The sequence below is a fragment of the Tamandua tetradactyla genome, chromosome 11, assembly GCF_023851605.1.
Source record: "Tamandua tetradactyla isolate mTamTet1 chromosome 11, mTamTet1.pri, whole genome shotgun sequence".
NCBI classification, from domain to species: Eukaryota; Metazoa; Chordata; class Mammalia; order Pilosa; family Myrmecophagidae; genus Tamandua; species Tamandua tetradactyla.
Window position 1 is genome coordinate 20,227,177 of NC_135337.1, and position 24,103 is coordinate 20,251,279.

Consider the following 24,103-nt stretch of genomic DNA (forward strand, 5'->3'; position numbering starts at 1 on the left):
ACTCGCTATAAGGAGTGAACTTTGAGAGTTAAAGTTGAGAATACAAGTTAACAGGAGATAAAAAGAGGTCAGAGATTGGGTCTTTCATACTGAAGGAGTACAGAATGCTCAACAAGGTTGATAGAAATTCAGAAATAGATAGTACAATACTATCTGATGGTAGTACAATATTGTAAGTACATTGAACAAGGCTGATAGTGTGACTGAAGGAGGAGTGCTGGGCGCATTATGACACCAGAAGGAAAGATAGAAGTTACAAAGACTGGGACTGTGTAACCTAGCAAAACCTAGAGTGGACAATGAAGGTGATTAAATGTACAAATATAAGAATGTTTTTATATGAAGGAGAACAAATGAAAGTCAACAGTGCAAGGTGTTGAAAATGCGATGTGATAAGGAAAAAATACAATCAATGCAAACTAGGCTCTATAATTAACAGTCACATTGTAATATGCTTTCGTTAAATGTAACAAGGTAATGTGGCAAAGCTAAAAGTCAACAAGAAGGGGCCGTAAGGGAGGGATATTGGATTCCTGGTGGTGTTGTTTCTCAATTTTATTTTATTTTTATTCTTCATTTTCTTTTCTTCTGCTTCATTCTTTGCAGAAGAAAGATTGGATACTTTGGATGATTATATGGTATATGAACGTAACTCAATAAAATCTCATTAAAAGAAAAAAGTTAGCCAAGGAAAGAGGGACAGAAGGAACTTCTTAGCAGAAAAGCAATTCTTGTTAATATTTTGTGTTTCAAAAAGTAATGTAGGGCGGGCCGCGGTGGCTCAGCGGGCAAAGTGCTTGCCTGCTATGCCGGAGGACCTCGGTTCGATTCCCGGCCCCAGCCCATGTAACAAAAAACGGAAAAACAAAATACAATAAAACAAGAAAATGTTTAAAGATGTTTCCCTTTCTTCCTTCCTTCCTTCCTTCTATCCTTCCTTCCTTCTCTCTGTCTTTCCTTTAAAAAAAAAAAAAAAAAAAAAAAAAAAAAAAAAAGTAATGTAATCAGCTTTTTAAAAATCTTGGTTTTCCATTATCCTTGTAATCCCTGGATATATTACTAAATGCACCAATGTATACTTAAATCTATGCTGAGCAAAATTAACAAAAATATTTAATTCGGCATGTAATTGAAAATAAATATAGTTTTATATGTGGATGGTTTGACTTACCTGTGAAAGGCAAAGAACAATGATTTTGATTCTGAATGGCTTCTTCTTCAATTCCTCTTTTTATTTTCAAATATTTAAGGGAACACTAATCTTACCCTTACTTCTAAGCCCAAATCAATTCATATTTGTTCATGAAGTTTCCTATAAGTGGAATTTCCTAAAAAATATTTTTGTGATTGTCTCTGTTTCAAAATATAAAAGTCATACTGAATCTCTTTAGCTTAAAAACTAAGTTCACTTGGTTTAGGATATCTATTGTAATGGACAGAAAATATGATGTTATATTTTTGTCAAATAACAAAGCAAGTCCAGTCTTAAGTGGGGGAGGGCGTTATTCTAAAAGTCTATTGTATTAGAGGAAGGAAGGCTTGTAATAGGGAAAGTGTTCTAATTTTAAGATCGATATTGCATTAGCTAGGGTTCTCTGCATAGAATAGAAACCTATTTCTCAGCAGGAAATATCCACAGATATAAAATTTGTAAAAGTATCTCACATAACTGTGGGAACGTAGAGTCCAAAATCTGTAGGGCAGGCTGTGAAGCTGATGACTCTGATGGAGGGTCTGAGCAAACTCCACAGGAGAGGCTCATCAGCCAAAGCAGGAAGAAAGTATCTCTTCTAAATCCTCCTTAAAAGCCTTCCAGTGATTAGGTTAAGCATCGCTCATTGCAGAAGACACTCCCCATGGCTGATTACAAATGGAATCAGCTGTGGATGCAGCCAATGCGATCATGATTTAATTCTATAAAATGTCCTCATCGCAACAGACAGGCCAGCACTTGCCCAACCAGATAAACGGGCACCACCACCTGGCCAAGTTGACACACAAACCTGACCATGACACATATACCTCTCAAAGGTCAGGCAGAAAGGTCTTTTCTTTTATAGGGAGGAGTATACAAAGCACAGTGGAGTGTGATGAGTATATGGCATGAAAGGATACATGAGCAGAAAAAAATCGTTCTGGGGAATCAGCTGATATTTAGGAGGGGAAATTAATGGGAGTTTTCCAAGTTCCAAAACTTGTTTAAGCTTCTGAAGTTTGACTAAACTCAAGAGTGGGCAAAGTTCCAGGGCCTGGGAAAAGGAGAGACATTTGACTAAAGTTTGATCATTTGTCCAGATCAGTCACTGGGGACAAACAGTTCACCTAATCATTTTTGTTACAATGAATGGGAATTTGGAGGGTTAGTATCTGGCATTCTTAGGTAAACAAGGGGCTCATCCACAGAAGGAATTGTTCTTTGCATAAGCCATTTTTATCAATACAAAAGGATAGGGGAACTTTTTAACCATCACTGTTTTCCAGGGGCACAGAAGCTCAAGGAAATTTCAGATAGTTATTTTAAAGCCTAGCTAAAAGAATATAAAAAAAAATGTTCAGCATTTGATATCACCAAATTTGGGATCCATAAATAAAAAAAGAAATTTAACAAATGATAAACTAACTGTAATTCCATGCATGGTAAAGTAAATGAATCAACAAAAAATCCTGACTTATGATATCACAACTTTGGAGAATTGGGAGCATCAAGGGTGAAGGGTGCTTCCAATGAACAGGACTAAAAATATGGCACACTAAAAAAAAAAAAAGCCTGAATTGTGGTTATAACTAAAAGCATTTGGCTTGGCATTGCATTGATCCAGTTCCAATAATGCCCTGGAATCTGAAGTTAATTTTCAAAATTTCCTCTCCCTAAACAGAGCTCTGGAGATCAAGAGAACAGCAAAACTAAGTCATGATTCTAGGTAGAATTATTAAGACATTTACATCCAGACTGGAAGGTAGTTTTGGAGTGTAAGCTTCCTCTACCTTGTCACCAGAGAGGGTAGAGGAGGGCATTTGTACCACTGCACACTTTATCCACTGCACCTAACAAATTGACCTCTTTGGCTTTGAAAATGATGGTTAAATTTAGCCAATCCTAGAAGTATTTCCCCAGAATAATTCCCCATGATTTTGATTCATATTTATCTCCTATTCCTTAAATATCAAAGTTATTATCTTATAAAGCATTCAATAAATCGCTCCCTTTTATTATTCCCAACCATATATAAACTTGGATACATACATATATAATATGTAAATATTATATATACATAATTATATATTAAGTATACTGTATACTGTACTATAAGCATAGCATACAATGTACATAGTATATGGCATATTACTTAAATAAATATTTCGTCAATGTAATTATAAACTTTTATTGGCCAGATAATATTTTTGTAATTTCATGGTGCTCCTGGGAACTGTTTCTTTTCAGAACAATTCTAAATTCAAATATTCTCTTTCCTTCTCCGTATAAACAGAATTTGTATTTTTCAGACCATATTCCAGAACTTTGATGAAATGCTTTCTATTCATGTACCTCACATCACCTAGCATGCCACCAAACATATCCTCACTTTTTATTCAGCCTATGGTAAAATGGTCTTATCCAAAATTGCAGCACCAATGAAATTTAGTTCGATATCTAATTAACAATTGCTTATTGCTACTGGCATTATTGTACTCAATATGTTTAATTCTTGTACCTTTTTTTTTTGCTTTTTATTGTTTTTACAATGCTTTGCCTATTAGAAATTCCATGAAAATGGTTATCTTTCAAACTCTCAAAGTCCAATACAGTGGTTTGAAAACAAAATGGACTGTATTTATTGTGTTTCTTAAATAGCTTTGAAGATATGATTTGTTACTATAATTTTTTCATTTCTTACTGATTTTTTCAATCAGTTATATTACTTATAAGCATGAGTCATTATAAAGCATCAGGTATTACAGTTTTATGTAATTGAATTTTCTTATTTTATTGATGGGGAAAGGCCCAGAGAGGTTAAATTTTTGCTTAAACAACCTGTTTCCTTAGTAAATCTGCCTAGTTGGGTGACATGTAATATATGATTTTCAGAGGTTTACTTAAGTAAATGCATTCATCATTCCTTATACAAAAAGGAATTCATGACCTCTGCCCCCCAAATGGTTAGGGAGTATTGACTTTAGATGGTTTCTAAGGACTCTCACACTTTTAACATGATGTATCTTAAGTTCTATATTGCTCTATGTACTAATGCAAGTGAAGTGTAAAGCTGATATAACTATTTAAGTAATTTAAATTTTAAGTATCAAATAACTCAGTTCAAAGTGCCAAAGTATCCAGAAAAAATTGTCTCTGTTCTTTAATTTATAATTATAACATATCTTTTATGAAGTCATTGTTGCATAATAAATATTTCTACATTGACCAAAGTGCTTTACTATTACAAGAGATGAAGGATCGTTTACAAGATTGAGCCTGTCAGGCCATAGATAACCTGCTTCAATCTCAGTCACAGGAGATGTCAGCCAAATGCTTCTGCTTCGGTAGGAGTCAGGAATAATTTGAGAATTCACTCTAGCAAAGAAAGGCATACCACTTGCGGTGGACCACAGAGACATAAGCAGATATTTGGATGTAACATTTAAAGCCCTAATGTGCTTTTCAACTAACTATTTAATCTAAATTGCTGGAACTATGGGTAAAAAATAGGCACAGGTACACAGAGTTCAAACACTAAAGCAGCAGCTCTTTGGAATCAGCAAGTAGAAAAATATTATAGAAATGTAAAATTCACAGTCCTGTATATATCACCAAAAATAAATTTAAAATTGCAATGTTTGACATCACTTTGTCTTAATTCAGAGACCATATTTGTCAGCATGCAGTAATTTTAGGAACAAAGCAAAATAAACAAACAACAATACCAAAAGTCTGTGTCCTGGCTCTCTTAATTTATAAGTTTACCTTTCCATAGGAAAAAATAAACATGAGGCAAGATCTTGTACACATTTTACAGTAGTCTTTGTTAATTCCAATTAGGATTAGTTTATTAACCATTGACCTGTGAAATCACTTAATTTCACCAAAAGCCTTGGTTCCATTTTCTATAATACTTGGACTAGATCAATGTGGTCCAATTTGGAATGCAGGACAAAACTCCAGTTCCCATTGATGCTTTAATAAAAGACTGCCTTGTGACCTCCACTCTTTAAGGAATACAGTTCTAATGAAGCTAAGTACAGCATTAAGGTTGCTTTTTAACCTACCCTTTGAGTTTCAGTAAAAATTAATGATATTTTTGGCTAATCTTTGTGAGATATAAAGTTGAAAAATATCTAGTCCTTGCCTTCAGTAAGCTTACAATTTAATATTAGAATCAACCATGTGAAAATAAATATATATTATTGGATAAAAATAAAGTTAAGAAAAATAAATAAATAAAACTAAGAAATAATTTAAATAAATATTTATAATTTATTTAAACAATTTAAATAAATAAATAACATAAATAAAATAAGTATGCTAAATATCATGTGGAAGAGTGTGTAATTATATTAAAATATGTAAAGAATTACTAATGAAGATAGTAAGAACTTTGACTATTGAAAATTATTGATAATACATTGTTGAGTAATAAAGCAGGTTAGGGAAAGACATAGAAAGCAGGACACTTTTTAATAAATAATTATTATATGTTTGAGTATTTTTAGGGAAAAAATATGAGAGTAAACATCAAAAATGCTAACAGTAGTTATATACAGGTGAATAAATGACAGGTATTTTTATCTTCTTTTTTGAGTGTGTGCATTGCAATTGTCTAAATTGTGCATTGTTACTTACAGATTTATAAGTAACTTTATGCAGATTTTTCATACCCCCCCAAAGGAGGAGAAATTATAGACCCCTATATTCATTACTGATAAAAAAAAAACCTGTATTATTCTTAAGAGTATGTTGAAGAATGAAACTTAAAACCCATAGCTTGCACTATATACAAATATTGCCTTAAAGTTGGTCAAAGATGCATATGTAAAACCAGGAACTAGAAAAGTTTTGGAAGAAAATCTTTAGGTTAGAAAAAATATCCTAAATATTAAACACAAGCATGTTTTTAAAACATTTAAAATAAATTAAATTTTCTCAATTTATTTAAAAATAAATTAAATTTTCTCAATTTTTAAAAGTTTACATTTTCAAAAAACTGGTAAAGAGAAGAGAAAGACAAACTAGAAACAGGGAGAAAATATTTGCAAAACACATATCTTGTAAAGATTTTTATCTGAAATATATAAAAGACTATGAAAACATTTAGAAACCCCAATTTAGCAAATGGACAAAAGATTTGAATTGACACTTCCTCAAAGAAGAGATGCAATGACAAATAAATACATGAAAGACACCCACCATTATTAGATGTTAGTCAAATGCAAACTAATATTACAATATCATTTTTATAACGGAAAACATTATAAAACTAAACAAAACTATCAACAGCAGGTAGAGAAAATGTGCAGCAATTGAACCTCTCATAAATTTCTGGTCATCTTGGTGATTTCTTATAAAATTAAAAGTGTATTTGCTATATGACTCAGCAGTCTCACCAGGTTTTTTCCAAGAGAACTAAAATCTAGAATGGCAGTGTTTGTAGTGGGTTTATTCATAACTGCCAAAAATGAGATATAATTCAAATTGCCTTCTGTATGTGAATGGATAAACTCTAGGATGTCCATATAATGGAATACTACTTAGTAATAAAAGCTATGAAATACTCATATACTCAGTAGCATAGATGAATTTCAATTGTATTTGAAAGTAAGAACCCAGATTTAAAGGGCTGCATATGTTATGATTCCATTTGAAGGACATCCTGGAACAGTCCGAACTGTGGAAACAGAAAGCTGATCATTGGTTGCGGAGGGCTGGGATGAGGGGAGGGGTTGACTAGCAGGAGGGTTGATGGAATATTTGGGATGATGGAAATGTTCTGATTCTTGATGATTCAGCAGCGTTACTCTTATGATCATGATGGAAATTACACAACTCTATGCCTTTTTAATAAAGAACTGTAAGTGAAGCAGGTGTATTTTATTATATATAAATTATACCTCAATACAAATTTAAAACAAGTTAAATGTATAAAATATAGGATAATTTAATTAGTACCTAAAAAGCTTAACATATTTTTACACAAGATTGGTTTGTGGTTGAGCAAGCAAATGACCTGTTTTTGATACTGGAAAGCAGAAATATGGCCAGCAGGTAGAAAGAAAATCAAAACCAATTTTGGCTTGGTAAAAGAAATCTCTGATAATTAAAGTTTTATAAAGTAATCTCTAAAAATTAAAGAGTAACGATAAAGGGCATAAACTTAGTTGTTTGACAACAATTTACAATGAACGCTGAGGAGGAATTCAGAAATGCAATCTGAATTGTACTGGATAATCTGACTCTCTTTCACAGCCCAAATTTTGGTAATTCTATGATTTTTTTTTTTAATTTTGGATTTTTTAGTCAGGCAAAGAAAATGATAGGGCTGCTGCCTTATCAACCTCCCCCCCCCCCCCAAGGGCATAAAATCAGAGACGATCATTGCAGAAACAATAGATAAAAATAGACTTGGAACACTGCAAGTGACACTTCAAATTGTAGTAACTGCAAAGCACAATGTAGGCTTGGAAGGAGAGAGAGGGAAATCTGGAGCAAGTGAGCTAGCATTATCCCTTCTCATAAGGGGAGGGTGCAAAAAGACCTTTCCTTTACTCCAGAGAATTTCAAGGTTTTATTATTTGTTTGATTGCTTAATTTTTGTTTTTTATGTTATAACAGACAAAAAGCTATGGGCACATGGTAAACTTACCTCAATGAAATGATTCAACAGCGCTACCCTTATGATTTCTAAATACAGTGATGATGTATTATCTAAACTTGCTTATCATCAAAATTTATGGTATTAATTTTTTAGGTATCATACCAACACCTTTTAATGCTATGTAGAGATTGATGTAATCCCCCTTCTTAAGGAGCATTCATAACTAGAGGCATAACACAATCCTTACAGATAACCATTTTTATCAGTTTTTCACATATTTATGGCATAACTGGGAATTTTTTTTTTTCTGGTAGTCTGCCTTGTATTTCTCCCCACCCTTTCATTACAGTTCTCTGAATTGTATTCTCTGTGTAGTTTGAGTTTATTTTTTCAATACTGAGCACTCTCCCCACAACACACCAGGCACTTCAAAGGAAGAAAACAATTGAGTTCTTTATAATTAATCAGAATGTATGTAATATGGCCTAGCACAATACAGAGGAGAGAGTGAAAAGTTGATTTAACAACATTTTAACTTGACCAAAAATATGTATATACATATATTTGAATAATAGTTCTTAGAAAAGAAAAATATTCTCAAAGAGAGCCATACAAAGGTAGCTGTTCTGTTCTCCCTGATAGGGACTCTCCAACCTCAGTGTATACCTCTTTAGAGTCATATTATGCGTCTCCCAAAATTATTGGCGTAACATAATGATGTCAATCATAGTAAAGTGAAATATGTTTGACTTTGAGTATTGCAAACCAGGTCGAGATACAGTAGAAGCCATTTAAAAATAGCTTATTTAATATCAATTTATCACATATATTTATTCTGTTAGGTAACTAACAATATTTTCAATGAATATTAGATTTTAAGTTCAGGAATTAGATTTAAACCTATAACAAATAATTAATGACTAAAATCAGTATCATATAATTGTTAAATATCTTGGTAATTAAAAAAGAGAATTTTTAAAATTATTCAAACCAACTTAGTCTTTGATAGAGAACATTAGCAACTAAAAAAACAAACAAACAAAAACCAAAGAGACTGCCCATTACAGTTAGTTGAATAACTAGGATTAGATCCCTGAATTCTGGTCCTTACTCTGGTTTACTTCATATTTTACATGTCAATTATTTTTAAATATTTTGAAAGTAATTCTCTGAATGTACCAAGGATGCTATTATCAACCAGCTTTATAGGTAATAAACCTGATACACAGAATAATTCTGTGATTTTATCAGGTATGTCTAAGTTGCTGATGAGGTGCTTCTACCATAGAAAGTCTTGTGAGACTTTCTTTTTATTCATAAAATTTACATATTCATGTTTTGTGAGACTTCTAGAAGCCTCATTTTGGGCCCTGTATCAGAATTAACTTCAGCTTTATGTAATATAAAATGCAAAATAGCAGTGGCTTAAATACATAAAGATGTGTTATGCCATTAATTCAGGGCTAGCCTGGGTCTCAAGTCCTTCTCCTACATCTGCTCTTAGCACTGACTTCCGACTTCAGGGTCACTTCACCTTCTGAAATAGCTGTTGGCACTTCAGTCTCCATACCTGCATACAGGCATCAACCAGAAGGGCAAAAGGAACAGCACAGTAGGTGTGACCTTTTTAAGCAGTGTTGTGGTCACATGAGGTGGTGATCAATTAGGACAAAAGGCAAATTGAAAGTAGCAAGTAAGCCTTTACTCACTTACGATGACAGTGCAAGCAAGAGTCAAAAAGTGGTGCTGATTCCTTGGTGTTCCACTTTTCCCATGGATCAGCACTCACTGGGTGAAGGTCAGACAAATGCAGCACAGACTTGAGGAATTATCTCACTGCTAAGGAGCCCTAAACAAAAGCTATTGCCTTTTAATGGAAACCTGGGTCTTGGAGACGGAGACGGAGAGGGAGAAGAGTGGAAAACTACTGAGTCAGAGTGGAGAAAGCTGCCTCAGCTGAGGCATCTAGTAAGAAAGCCTTCTGATGGAGGCGACTGGGCTAGGAATGGAGATAGGGCCAAGTGCTGAGTCCTTGAATGTCTGCTCTCTCCAGAAAACTGCAAATGCACTGGCTGTGCACTAAGTCTGGTGTGGTGGGGGGCAGCTTTCCTCCATGAGATCTACCACACAGAGCTTTGTAATTGCCTATATCAGGGCTGAATGATCACAGATAGGATTTTTATCTGGAGCTGGGTTTGTCAAGGAGCATGCCACGAAATACCACCCAACAATTTCCACTCATGAAAATTTTCCATTCCATTTCTCACTAAGAAGAAGATAATCATATAGTTAAGCCCAGAGAGATGGAAGAAAAATAGTCAATTAGCTGAGTCATTGCTACCCTGAATAAATATGTGGATCAGTTACTAAAAAGGAAGGGAAGAGAAATAAGCAACTCTGCAAAATCATTTCTATTTGCCTGTCCAGATTTACTCCCCATCATTGTCTACTCATTCATTCCTGGGAGGCAGATTTAAAAAAAAAACTGCAGCATCAGGGTACCCTTACCTTTTGGCTGTCAGTGAGGTCTAGCCCAGGGAGATATCAGAAAATTGGAGAACAAAGGTTGTAAGAGGTCTGGGTATTTATTCTCAATGCTTCCTTCTTGCCAACCTGTGATACAGTGGCACCTGGATTTAACCTAAGACCGTTACTTCCATGGAGCCACACTTTTGTACAGTTATAGCAGCCTTCAAGGCTACATGTGATAATCAGTTTGTTAGTCCAAAGGTGATCTCCCATCCTTCACACTGCCACACATTTATGAATCGTAACTTCAATACAATTTCTTAAATTTCTCCTTCAGCATGTTCATTCCTTTTTTTCCTGGGGTGATGATTAACAGTCTCTGTCTTAGTCTCTATAACAATTTTTTCTCAAATTTAATGTGCATATAAATCAGTTGGAGATCCTGATAAGAATATGTTGTATTTCAGTAGAGAGGAGGAGTGCTGAAATTCTGCACATTCCTAAGTGTTACCACTGAAATTCAACACACCCAGACTTGCAAATTTCTGTACTATGATTTTAATTTCCTAGCTGTTACCCTTGATAATCAATCCATCCCCTGGCCCTTTCTTACCATCACTTATATGGCTGAGGCGAATTGATGCTTTCTATATTTATGGGTTCCCACTGTAAACATTTTAACCTGAAGATTTGCACATCCTCACTTAATGGAACTCTGTGTCCTAACTTACAGGACCAGGGTCCTGGTTCAATGTGACATAGACAATATTTGATCACCAATGTGTCAATTTCAATCTGTCAAAATTGTTTGGACTAAAATAGTAACATTGTTTAAAAAATCTTTACGAATTAAAAACATGACCATTTCCTTTTCTTTTTTTTTGTAAGCATAGCTCATTAGCTTAACAATAAAATTAATTCATTTTATTTTAGTATCAGTCCTTTGGAAGTTAGGCTTTTCTGTTTCTCTCAAGAGGTTAACCATTTTTATCATAAATAACAATGTAAAAGAGAGATCTGCTGCCATTTGTTACATTTATATACATAATGACAGGTTCTTTATACCTATTACCTTAAAAGTTAATAAATATTAATAGATGTTAATTGTATAAGTAGATGGATAAAAATGAATCTGAATTTAGTGGAATAACTCAGTATGATATAAATTAGCAAAAAATAATGGTGAACAAATATTGGTGAGAAAAATCTATTTGACTGTCTGGATACGAAGAGTTTTTCTTGGCAGTTTATATGTGATGGTCTAGGAAATGAGGCCATTAGAGTTTGTCTCAGGCAAGTATTTCCTGAAGGGACCCCCCCCCCCCCTTTTCCCTAGGCCACACCTTCAAGTACCACAATATGGATAGAAAAACAGTAATTATGGCTTCAGCTCCACCAGCAGAACTCAGAAATAGTATCCTGTAAGCTCTAGTTGAAAGAAACTCATGAGTTTATGGAGGATCACAAGAGTCTGCACCAGAGTTAGCTAATCCCCCCATTATTTGTCTACCATTTAGATTCTTAATTGCACCTCCCACCAACTGTGGCAAGTTTTATAAATTCCATGCAAGCATCATCACAGTTTCTCACTGTCACTATTTTGAAGTGGAGGAGTAGAACTTTAGCTGGCTAAATCCTTATTGCCTTTGGCTCTGAATAAATGAAGAAAATTATGATGAAAGAAAAACAGAGTAAAGAAAAAAAAAGATAAAACTGGGGGTGCGAGCACTATACAAATATATATAGTGACAGTTTTCATGTAAGCCAAAAGTAGATCACAAATTAGCTGTCATCAAAAAGAATAAAACAAAATCAGCTCTATTATTCAGCTTATATTCAGCCATAAAATTCAGCATTTATTCTATATAGAAAAATATTTCAGGTCCTAAGAATTACTGAGAGAAGTCTACCTCCCAAGAGTTCCCCAAAATATGGCACTGTATAATGTTATGAATATCATTATTGAGTTCCATAAAAGTTACTCAATGAATATGTATTGATTTGCATATTTGATTTACTAAGCTACTTAGAGCAAATAGAACATATTTCAAAGAGCTGCTTGTAATAGGTACTCAGTGTAGGCTGAAAAGGTATTGCCATAATTCTATAAAATCAATTGAACAAAGAATCAAACATCTAGATTTTAAATCTCCAGTGATTTGGCTTAACCAAAGGTTAAATTTTTCAGGGTCAGCATATCACTACTGTGGGCTAAGGGTATTGTTTTAATTCCTCAGCTACTAAAACAAATACCATGCAATGGGTGTGTTTAAACACAGAGTATTTATTAGCTCATGGTTTTGAAGCTAGAAGTTCCAAATTGAGGCGTCAGCGTGGTGATGCTTTCTCCCAAAGATTGTGGCATTCTGGGACTGGTGTCCATGATTCTCAGTCCTTGGCTTTTCTGTCAGATGGCAATTGTGCATGACGGTCTCTCCGGGCGTTGCTCTCTGACTTTCACTCTACCTATAGATGATGCCAGTACTCCATATTAAAGCTCAACCTTATTCAGTGAGGCTGCACCATAACTCAAGTAACATCTTGAGGAGATTTTATTTGTAATGAGTCCACACCCACCAGAACGTGAGCAGGTCCAAACTGGAGTACATAATTCAAATCTTTACAGGTATGGTTCCACAATTACTGATCTCTTCCTTAATAAGAGAAGCAGCTATTGGAAAGGTCACTGATCTTAGGCAATACTGGTATTATAGACAGAATGTAGTTTGAAAAAATTATCTGAGTTCTCTTATTGGAGGTGCCAGACCAATTTTCCCACTTTAAATTTAGGGTTCATTTATTGTGATAGACAATGTTTTAGGTGTTGAGGGGAATACAGATATGAACTTATCAACTCTGCAGTTTTTGAGAAGGTACAAATTGAACAGGAATGATGAACCACTGACTCCAATAGTTTATTTCATATCAAATTGCTTAGGGTCTATGAAATTATTATATGCACAATAAGAATTGGACTCACTCTTTCAGTAAGTAGGTAAGCTATTTTCAAAAGAGAGAAATTGAGCCCAACCACTGGGAAAATAGTATCCTAGTGATTTCAGTGACTGGAATAGCTTGCCAAGAAAGTGGTTTATGCAACAAGCAGTAGGTGGCCAATTGCTCAATGTGAAAAACATTTGAATTCTCACACATCAAGATGATTAGGAAGGAATTGATCCTTCAATTCACTTTTATTTATAATGAGCTGACCTCTGCCAAGATATTCAGCTACTTTTCTCAAATTATGTTCCTAGGATCTAGTAGAAAGTTCAGAAAACCCTATAATAACCAAGTAAAAACTTTTGAAAGAGTATCTTGGAATAATATTCAAGAATATGTAAACCTTATTTACTAATAGTTTCTAGAAGAAATTCAGACATTTATGAGACAATATGGCTGGTGAGGAAAATGGACAATATCTGTATGAGACACATACTGCTAACACAATATTAATACTGACATCCTGTTCAAATGCAAAGCTGATTTCTTAGCCATTTCCTTTCCCTAATTGAAATCTTGATTGGAGGCTTTACAAAGGATTAAAGAACTGAACATAAAGTTACTCCCAGTCCCTGATGTTAAAAGGGCTGGATCACATCAAAACAATTACAACAGGTGGTGTGAAAGTGATGTAATTGGTATATAAATTCAAATAGTCTGTGTATAAATGAAAATGAAATTACAAAAATTAGTGATTTATTGAAAAAGTTCAGAGGCAAAATTTAGATGATTTTTAAAAAGCAATGATGACACAAAAATAAAAGTGTTAAAAGGAGCTTGAAAAGTAGTTAAGAAAACTCTTCCTTTTAATTGCTTACCTGCATTGGTTGATACTCTCTTTAGTTAGATTTTGGGTCTACTGTTATAGAAAATAAGGTAAGCATATCCTAAAAACTAATTATACACCTTTAATGTTTTAATAAAAGAGCATTTTAGAACCTACCGTTAGATAAATAAATTAAGATTCTTTATGAAAATATTAAGAGAGTTGTTTACAGGAGGCATCTTTCAATCTTTAAGAATTCATTGTCAAATAACTGTATAACCCAAGTTAAAATGTGTTGCTGATTTGCATTTTCTAAAAGCTTAACTGAGAAATAATTGATATGAAATGAATTGCATCTATTTAAAGGTATAAGAGCTGCTTTAAAAAGTTTTGTGTGTGTTTGTGTTTCCCTATATAGACAATCATGTCTTCTGCAAATAGAGGGAGTTTTACTTCTTTTTTTCCCCTAACCTGGATGCCTATCTATTAGTTCTGTTTTTTGCCTTATTGCAAATCCTCCTTACTTAGCATGTCTAGTTGTTGGCTGGGAAGATCCTTGCCTAGTTTTTATTGTTAGTAGTTTCTCATCAAGTATGATGTTAACTATATGATTTATTAGATGTCTTTCATTAGTTTAAGGAAGTTTCCTTCTATTCTTAGTTTGCTGTATGTTTTATCAGGAACTTTAGGATTTTGTCAAAGCTTTCTTTTTTTTTCTATTTCCTACATTTATTGCTATGATGATATGAATTTTTTATTTTGTCAAATCTATTAAAATACATTGATATTTTTAATGTCGAACAAGATTTGCATTAATGGGATGAATTCCTTTTGATTGTGTGATATATTATTCATTTCAGACATTGTAGAATTGGAATGTCTAGTATTTTCTTGAGGACTTTTGCATCTTTAAATATGAGGGGCATTGGTCTGTCATTTTCTTTTCCTATAATATAATTTTATTGTTTTGTAATTAGAGTAATATTGGCCTCATAAAGTAAGTTGGGAAGTGTTTCCTCCTCTTCTATTTTCTGTTAGAGATTGTGTAGAACTGTTAAATTTCTTTCCTAATTGTGTATCCTAGTCTTCATAACAATATTTCTAAACCTTTAATATGCAGGAAAATCACTTGGAAGTCTTAAAGAGCATTGTCTCTAAATGAGTCTAGGAGGTAATGAGAACAGATATTAAGATAAATATTTTTTTTTTTTTTTTTTAAAGGAAAGACAGAGAGAAGGAAGGAAGGATAGAAGGAAGGAAGGAAGGAAGAAAGGGAAACATCTTTAAACATTTTCTTGTTTTATTGTATTCTGTTTCTCCGTTTTTGTTACATGGGCTGGGGCCGGGAATCGAACCGAGGTCCTCCGGCATAGCAGGCAAGCACTTTGCCCTCTGAGCCACCGCGGCCCGCCCAAGATAAATATTTTTTATGCTTAGAGATGAGCAAGCTTTTTGCAAAGTGTTAATAATGAGGAAAACTCAGTGTTTTGTAGTGGGAATATGGGAACTCTACACTTCTTTCATTATTTCTCTGTGCTGTTACAACTTCTCTAATAAAAAATGGAGCCATGTTTTAAAAGTTCTACAACTGGATAATGAAAATTTTAAATTAGTAAATAGATTGCTTATGTTTCAGGCCCTGTTCTGGGTGTTTTTCATATATTAACTTGCCTAATGCTTCCAACACTTATAGATCATGGATCTAATGCCAAGAGTTCAACTAATTTGCCCATAATCACACCTTTAGTGACAGACTAACCCACTGGTAAAATTTGTCTCTGAGTATTTGTGCTGAATCATTCTACTAAGCTGCTTTTAAGGGAGTTTTGACCAGTAGATTTTATTATAAATTATAAATGGTTTAAAAATAATGTGCTATGTACCATTGTATCTCAATTGATTAGATCGTTCTTTCTTGATTCATACTTCTTTAATCAGAATGACTTTCCCAGTTGCTAACTCTCTAGCAACAGTTCTTACTGATTAAATTTCTAGGCAGAAATGTAGCTCCATGATCTATATTGTGTTAAAGATAAATAATAAGACAATAATATTTCTAACTGAAATGATATTTTAACATAAGCTGAAGTATGCATTTGTCTAGCTGGGATTTTTAATCAATTCATATTTTCAATTGAATGTGAAACCTAGGAGGAAATGTCTGCATGGGAAAGGAAACTAATGTGTGGTTAAAAATTAGGACAGCAAAAGAAAACATGGGAATATCACACCAAAAGAGTAGAGACTGTAATTTGACAAGCCTAAGTTTGAATCCTGACAGATTTTTAATGAGCTGTGCAACTTTGGGTGAATTATTTAACCTTATATACCTAGTTCCTCATGTACAAAAGGAGAGTATACCTGACTGGACGTTTGGGAGGATTAGCACACTGTATGTGTTCAATATAAGGCTGCCATGAGGAGAGATGTAAAAACACCAGCCAATACACACTTAGTTTAAGGGATGAGATATCAAATAATTTGTAATAATACTCTCAATGGCTGACAACCAGTTTACCTAAAAAGAGAGAGACATATTATGTTGATATACAATAATATCATAGTATATTATGTAATAGGACAAAACAAATGGATAAAAAAAGAATTAACCAAAGAGGACAACAGTCTTATCAGACCAAGAAACAAGAACTTGAACAATTTTAAAGAGTAAAACAATGTAAATCCTCATGGGAGTAAAATTGGCAATTAAAATTATAACCACATGTGAATATATATAACTACTAATAAAATAAAAAATTATAGCTTTGCATATTTAAATAAATAAATAATATTTATTGTTTTTGCAGTCCCAGACAGGTTTTTAAACTCCTCCCACCTAACAAATCAGTGAGGTAGGTACTAATACAATCACCATTTTATGACTGAAAGACACTGAGGCACAGAAAAATTACTTCCTCAAGGTTAACTATGTACAAAAACTGATCCAGTGTTTGAAGGCAGAAACTCTAAGTAGGACCCACTTTCTTAATCATATCACCAAGTCACTTTGCAAGAAAATTTTGATCATGGATATTTCTAAACTTCATTCATTTCAACTTATTTTCATATAAGTGCTTTTTGTTGTTAGGTCCCATTTTAAATAGGCTGACAAAACATTGTTTTATATTGTGGACTGAAAGCCAACTGTTAAAATTAATCTTCATACAAAATGTGTTGTCTGACAAGCAGTAACTTCTATATTATTTTCCAGAAATAGTAATCTATTAAGGGAAAAATGAGACTGAGTCCTACATAAGCAGAAGAATATACTTGTTTGGGTGATCAAGTCCCCTCATGTTTATATGTGCGTGCGGGTTTGAATCTGTTGTGAAACCCAGAAAAGCCATGTCCTTTAATCCTCATTCAGTATTGCTGGGTGGAATTCTTTTGATTTTTCCATGGAGATGTGACGCCCCCAACTGTGGTAACTTTTGATTAGATGGTTTCCATGGATCTGTGTCTCCACCCATTCAAGGTGGGGGTTGCTTATTGGAGCCCTTTAAAAGGGAAACATTTTGTTAAAAATTTAGAGCCATGAGAGTCACCAGAGCCGATAGAGCTGCCAGAACCCACACAGCCAACAGAACAGACAGAGCCCCAGGGAAGCCATTGAAGAGAAAGCTAGCAGATCTCACTATTTGCCTTCCAGCTAAGAGAGAAACCTGGAACATCATTAGCCCTCTAGAGCCAAGATATGGCTGGATATCTTAGGTTGGACATTTTTATAGCCTTGCTTTAATTTGGACATTTTCATGGCCTTAGAACTGTAAACTAGCAACTTAATAAATTCCTCTTTCTAAAAGCCATTCCATTTCTCGTATAGCGCATTCTGACAGCTCACAAACTAAAACAATGCAGAAAAAATATTATCTACTTTCCAATGTTTATCCTTAAGGGTGATTGAGAGCTATGTAGAAGAATGTTGAATCTTTTGTATAATAGATATTTAAGAAATATTGCTTCCTCTTTAGAATAGTAAAATTTTCTTGGTTAAATCAATTTGCTGAATTTGGAATTTGATGAAAAGTACTGACTATTCTTAAAGAGCGTTGTCTTAAATATGTGGCACCCTGATGTACTCTGCTCTTTTTAAAAGCCATAACTGCTAGGCATAGTGGAATGAGGCCACTGTCTTGTCTTAGCATTAATAGGAACACACTAATAAGTTAATTATATCCTTACCTCTTTTTCCAATCATCCTTACAACTGAGCAAAAACTTCTGTCATTTTATCTTTGATTTTCTCTTAAAATATTCAATGATTCTTCTTAAAATGCATTAGCTGAATTGTAAAGTATAGTCTATCTAATGACTGTTAGAGTAGTATTATGTCACTATTATAGAATTATGATGACGGAAGTAAGTTTGCTGGAATACTTATGAGAAGATTCAAAAAAAAGGGGTCAATTTCATCTGTTTGTGTGAATTTTTGTTTCTTTAATGGAAGTGACATTTTCCATACTTTTCTCCAAAGTGAGGGAACATGGCTCTTTGTGATTTGAGAAATTCTACCAGCTTAATGAATTCAATACATGTACTGATAATACAGTATATTTTGACTTATCTAGTACTGCTATCTTATGAATTTATATGGTTACTTGAAACTGTCTTCTCTAAATAGAATTTATATGTTTTAAGGAAAAATCATGCATTTTGTCTGACTTTACCCACTGCAGTGCTATTCACTGAATAAACAATCAAAATTATTTTAAATAAATTATTAATGGAGTTTGAAAACATTCCTAATGTCACATGCAGATTCCTTTACTGCATTAGATAATTTCTCTATTTGCTTATTTTCCTGATATCCCTCAGCTCATGGACATCCTGTGATATTCTCTGTAGTTTTTTGTTAATCATGGGAGCAGTACCGTGAGCAGGTATTAAAGTCCTCATTAGCTGGTACTACTCAAGGAATGTTGAAAACCCTGCAAGAGTAACTGTCAGAATAACTAAAATTCATATGAGTGTGTATAGTATAAGGATAAGAAGCAAATTCATTAATTAGAAGACTAGCACACATTAAATCCTTTTCAACCATTAGTGCTTTGTTATTAATTTGCTCATGTAATTAGCAGGCCAGTAACCTAAGGAGTCCATGAAAATATAGAACAAATTGGGAGTGATATTTAACATCAGCAGGGCAAGACAAAGATCATTCCAAATGGAGGTGGGTTATGCTCAAGGAACAGAATGCTAGAAAGTTGGGCCCGAACGTGGGGCTTCTAATTGTCTTTGATTAGGGGTCCTCTGCCTGGTTCCACATTAGATTCATCTGGGGAACATTTAAACAATACAGAGTCCTGCACCCCAACAGATGATGACTGAGTTAGTCTGAGACTGGGTCAAGGTGTCTTATGTGTTAAAGGTTTTCCCATTACTTGTAATATATGCCAAAGCTGGAAATCCCTCCATTAGATCTGAAGCTACTGTGAAAGAGCTTTAAACAAAACACATTTGCTTTGCAATTCTCATCTAAGATCTGTCCATAAGGGGAAGCTCACTACAATTTCTTTCCCTCAAAATAGCTTGTGATATTTCTTTTTTCATCCATTTGACTAGGACTAAACAGTGATTGCATGATTTAGGACCAGTATGTAGTATGTTCCAGCAACAAAAACTGCTTAATTTATCATGCCCTATATATGCCAAACAATTGTTTTTAAAAAAAAACCTTAATTCATAATTCATAATGTAAACAGGCATTCTACTAAAAATAATCACATCTTGTCAATTGGATAATAGTGATCATTTGCACACTTTAGTCTTTACTGTGTATTTGTTATTGTGTTCAATTAGATGAAAACAATAAATTCTTTAAGAAGTCTTTTCAGAATTTTGTATTATGTAGAATTTTATGTTTCTTTCTTTCTTTTTTTGATTTTAAGTAGGAAGCCAAAGTACCTCAAAAAGACTGTATCAAAAATGCAATCTTAAATCTCACAATGAATTAATATGACTAATTTCATCTTGCCACAAAAACAAAGACAATGCACTGTGATTTATGTCTTGAGTCTGGATATGAGAATATATGGCATTGCTTGAAAATTAGAAAACCAAAATTCAATATGACATAAATTCTCATTACAACCACATATGTAGACAGATATGGGAAAATAGCCTAGAAATAAGGAATGTGTGGAAACTAAAGATAACGGAGCTCACTCACTATTCATCTCTTCCTCATCTATACCTCATTTCCTGGTACCTGTTAAAGGTAGAATATTAATGTATTCTAAAATCCATTAATCAAGATAATTGGCCATAAAGAGTGCTTATTTATTTTGGAAGCTCAGTTTTCCAACTGAGTTTTGGACTAATGTAAATGTAAGCCGTATGTCAGCCCAAGGGAGAATTCCAAAGAGACTTTATTTGAAAGAGAATTCCTGTGAAATATGCCTGACACTTTCATTTTATCACAAATAACCAGATCGGAACAACTCCCTTAGGTTTGTCTGATCTTTAGATAGCTTTCGCACTGTGAATGCCATTTAGAAGATAAGAAATTAATTTAATATGCCCCTACTAACTCTCCTTCATTTTTCTTTGAAACTTACCTGACCCCACCTAAATTAATTTCCAACACCCTAACCTGGCATTGTCCAATATAAATGCAACATGAGCCACATGTAGACATTTACATTTTCTAGCAGCCACATTAAAATAAGCAAAAAGAAACAAGTAAATTGCTTTTAATAATGTATTGATTTTAACTATTTGGCCAAAATGCCATCATCTCAGCATGTAATCACTATAATTATTAACAACTTATTTTACACTCTATTTTTCAAACTTGGTCTACAAAATCAAATGTGATTTTTATAATTATAGAACATCATAAACCAGACTAACCAACTTCAAGTGCTCAGTGGCTCACTGTGAGTGGCTTCCATAACGTTCTATGTAGTTTTAACATCCTTTATAGCTCATAATGTACATTGGACAAACCGCAGAAGTGAGATTGCAAATCTTATCACTTAAGTGATAGCCTTATTTTTTTTCAGAGAACCTGATTGCATATTTCTTTTATGTATGGGCTCCTTTAAACTGATATAGCTCTTGCTATCATGAATATCTGGCTTATGTTGATTAATAAAAGTACAGAGATAGATGAATAGAAAGGTAGATGGATAGCAGTTGTGTATCTATCAAACAACAAATGACATAGAATGTAAATTTGCAAATAAGACATATATTACCTTTTCACTTAATTCTTTTGCCATAAATTACCTTTTAATTCTTTTTTTTTTTTAATGCATAGGCAGGCACTGGGAATCGAACTCGGGTTTCCAGCATGGCAGGCGAGAACTCTTCCAGCTGAGCCACTGTGGCCCGCCCCTTTTAATTTAATTCTTACAATGCCTAAAACAATGACATGGAATATATGTACTTCAATTATGATGCTTATGACTGTGATAGTAATGAGTATATATCTTTGTAAACAATGGATTAACATATTCTCTAGTAAGAGGTATGGCATCCTCACAGAATGAAGAGAAGCAATATACCAATACTTTCCCCTCATCCCCTTTAATTTGGAAGTATCTCATTTTGACCTAGCCAGATTGCAGAATTGGATCAAGTAAAGTTACATAATTAAAACCCTTTCCTCAAGACATTATATTCTGATTTTGTACAACTTTCATAATAAATAGCCCTCTCCAACATATTTGGCCATCTGGTCAAATATTATTGTATGTAGCAGCAATACCATTAATAAGAACATCTCTTTTGTCGTGGGTATTTTCTCACCCACAAAATTCAGTTCACACCTAAAGGACTGAAATAATGTTTTTCACTGTGCTGTACCTGTAGGATATTGAATGATTAGACACCTATACTACATTTTGCCTAATACTATACCATTATTTCCTAAGGTTTCTCTTTAATATTTTATGCAAAGAATAAATCATTGAGAAAATGATGAGATCCTCTCATAGGAGAACAAATTCTTTCACAGTTCAACTGAAAATCTCGGAGTGACCAAGGGTAGCCTAGAAAAATGAACAAGAGCAGTATAATAGCAATCATCTAAAATATTTTGTTCTAATACTTCTGTAGACGTTATAAGCATATTTTGTGGAAAGAATATTTTCTGAAACTTCAATAGTGATGTAATTTGTGTAGGCATATTTAGGAGAAAGATGGCTATTTCTTAAAGATAATTCATCATCTTCAGCTAAGAGATTAGAAATTATTCTTTCGCTTAATGTGAACTCTTTTGCATTCCAAAATGTCTTCATTAAATGTCATATCGTATAGCTATAAAATCTGTATGTTCATTCACAATTAGGAAAACTTTTCAGTATTCTATTTCTCTTTGTAATAATTATACTTGCTATTTGGAAATTACTCTATGATGCATGTTCTTATTAATAGGAATTGAGACTAGCACTTTTAACTTTAATTATAGTGCAAGCCAGTTTAATACTCATTTTACGAAGATTTATAGTATCTCTGTTTCAGTTTCCTAACGCTGCCAGAATGCAATGTACCTGAAATGGATTGGCTTTTACAAAGGGGATTTATTAGGTTACAAATTTACAGTTCTAAGGCCATGTCCAAATTAAGGCATCAATTCAAAAAGGCTGATTAATCCCAGGGTCTCTGCCACATGGAAGGTACATAGCAATGCCTGCTGGCTAGTCTCTCCTGGGTTGGTTTCCAAAAATGGCTCTCTCAGCTCCTACGGGTCCTTCTGGCTTCTACTGGGGCATTTTCTTTCTCTCTGTGTCCTTCACTTGGTTTCATCTCTGTGCTCTCCATGGTGGTTCTCAGCTGTCTCTAAGTTCTCTGCCTGTTATTCTCTACATAGATGGCTCTAGTAAAAAGATTAAGACAGTTTAAATTGTGTGGATCACATCTCCATGCAGACAACCTAATGAAAATGTCCCATCCACAACAGGGCTACACTTACAAGATTGGATTAGAAGAGCATGGTTTTTCTGGTTTCAAACCAGCAGAATCTTCTACAAATGACAATGATGTACATGGAATTGTGAATTGAAGACTATAGTTTATGTATATAAGGATGTTAAGAGAAAAAATACAGGCAAAAATAATGACATTATAATTGATAAATAGCTAACAGTTTTGTCCTTTACTATCTGACAAACACTACTTGTCATTAATGTTCATATACAGTCTTATTTAATCCTAAAATAACCCCTTAGATACTATACCTATTACACAGGAGGAAACTAAAGTATTCAGACATCATAAATACATTCCCAGATGCCAAGTACATGAAGGAGTTATGTCTTATAGCTCCTTTTGAATATAGCTACTTTTGAAAACTGTATTAATGTAAAGTATTTTTTCTTTCTTTTTTGTTTTTTCTTTTTTAAATTTATTTTATTTATTAAATGTACCAACATACAAACACATTCTTACCATATGATCATTCCATTCTACATATATAATCAGTAATTCACAATATCATCACATAGCTGTATTTTCATCATCATGATCATTTCTTAGAACATTTGCATCAATTCAGAAAAAGAAATAAAAAGAAAACAGAAAAGAAACACACATACCATACTCTTTACCCCATTTTTCATTGATGACCAACATCTCTTTTCTTTTTAATTTTTTTTATTTATGATATATAACCGCATGCAAACACAAACATTCTTACCATATGATCATTCCGTTCTTGTTATATAATCAATAACTTACAGCATCATCACATAGTTGCAAATTTACCATCATGATCACCCCTCAGAACATCCGCACCAACCCAGAAAAAGAAATAAACAGAAAGCAGAAAAAAAGTCATACATACCATAACCCCTACCCCTGCCCCCCACCGACCGCCAGCACTTCAACCCACTAAATCCATTCCAACATTTTCCCCCCTGTTATCTATCCACTTCCAATCCATATATTTTACTCATCTGCAGACAAGTCAGACAAAAGGAGCATCAGACACAAGGCTCCCACAATCACATAGTCACACTGCAAAAGCCACACCACCACTCAACCATCCTCAAGAAACATGGCCACAGGAGCACAGCTCCACATCTTCAGGCACTTCCCTCCAGCCTCTCCACCACACCACA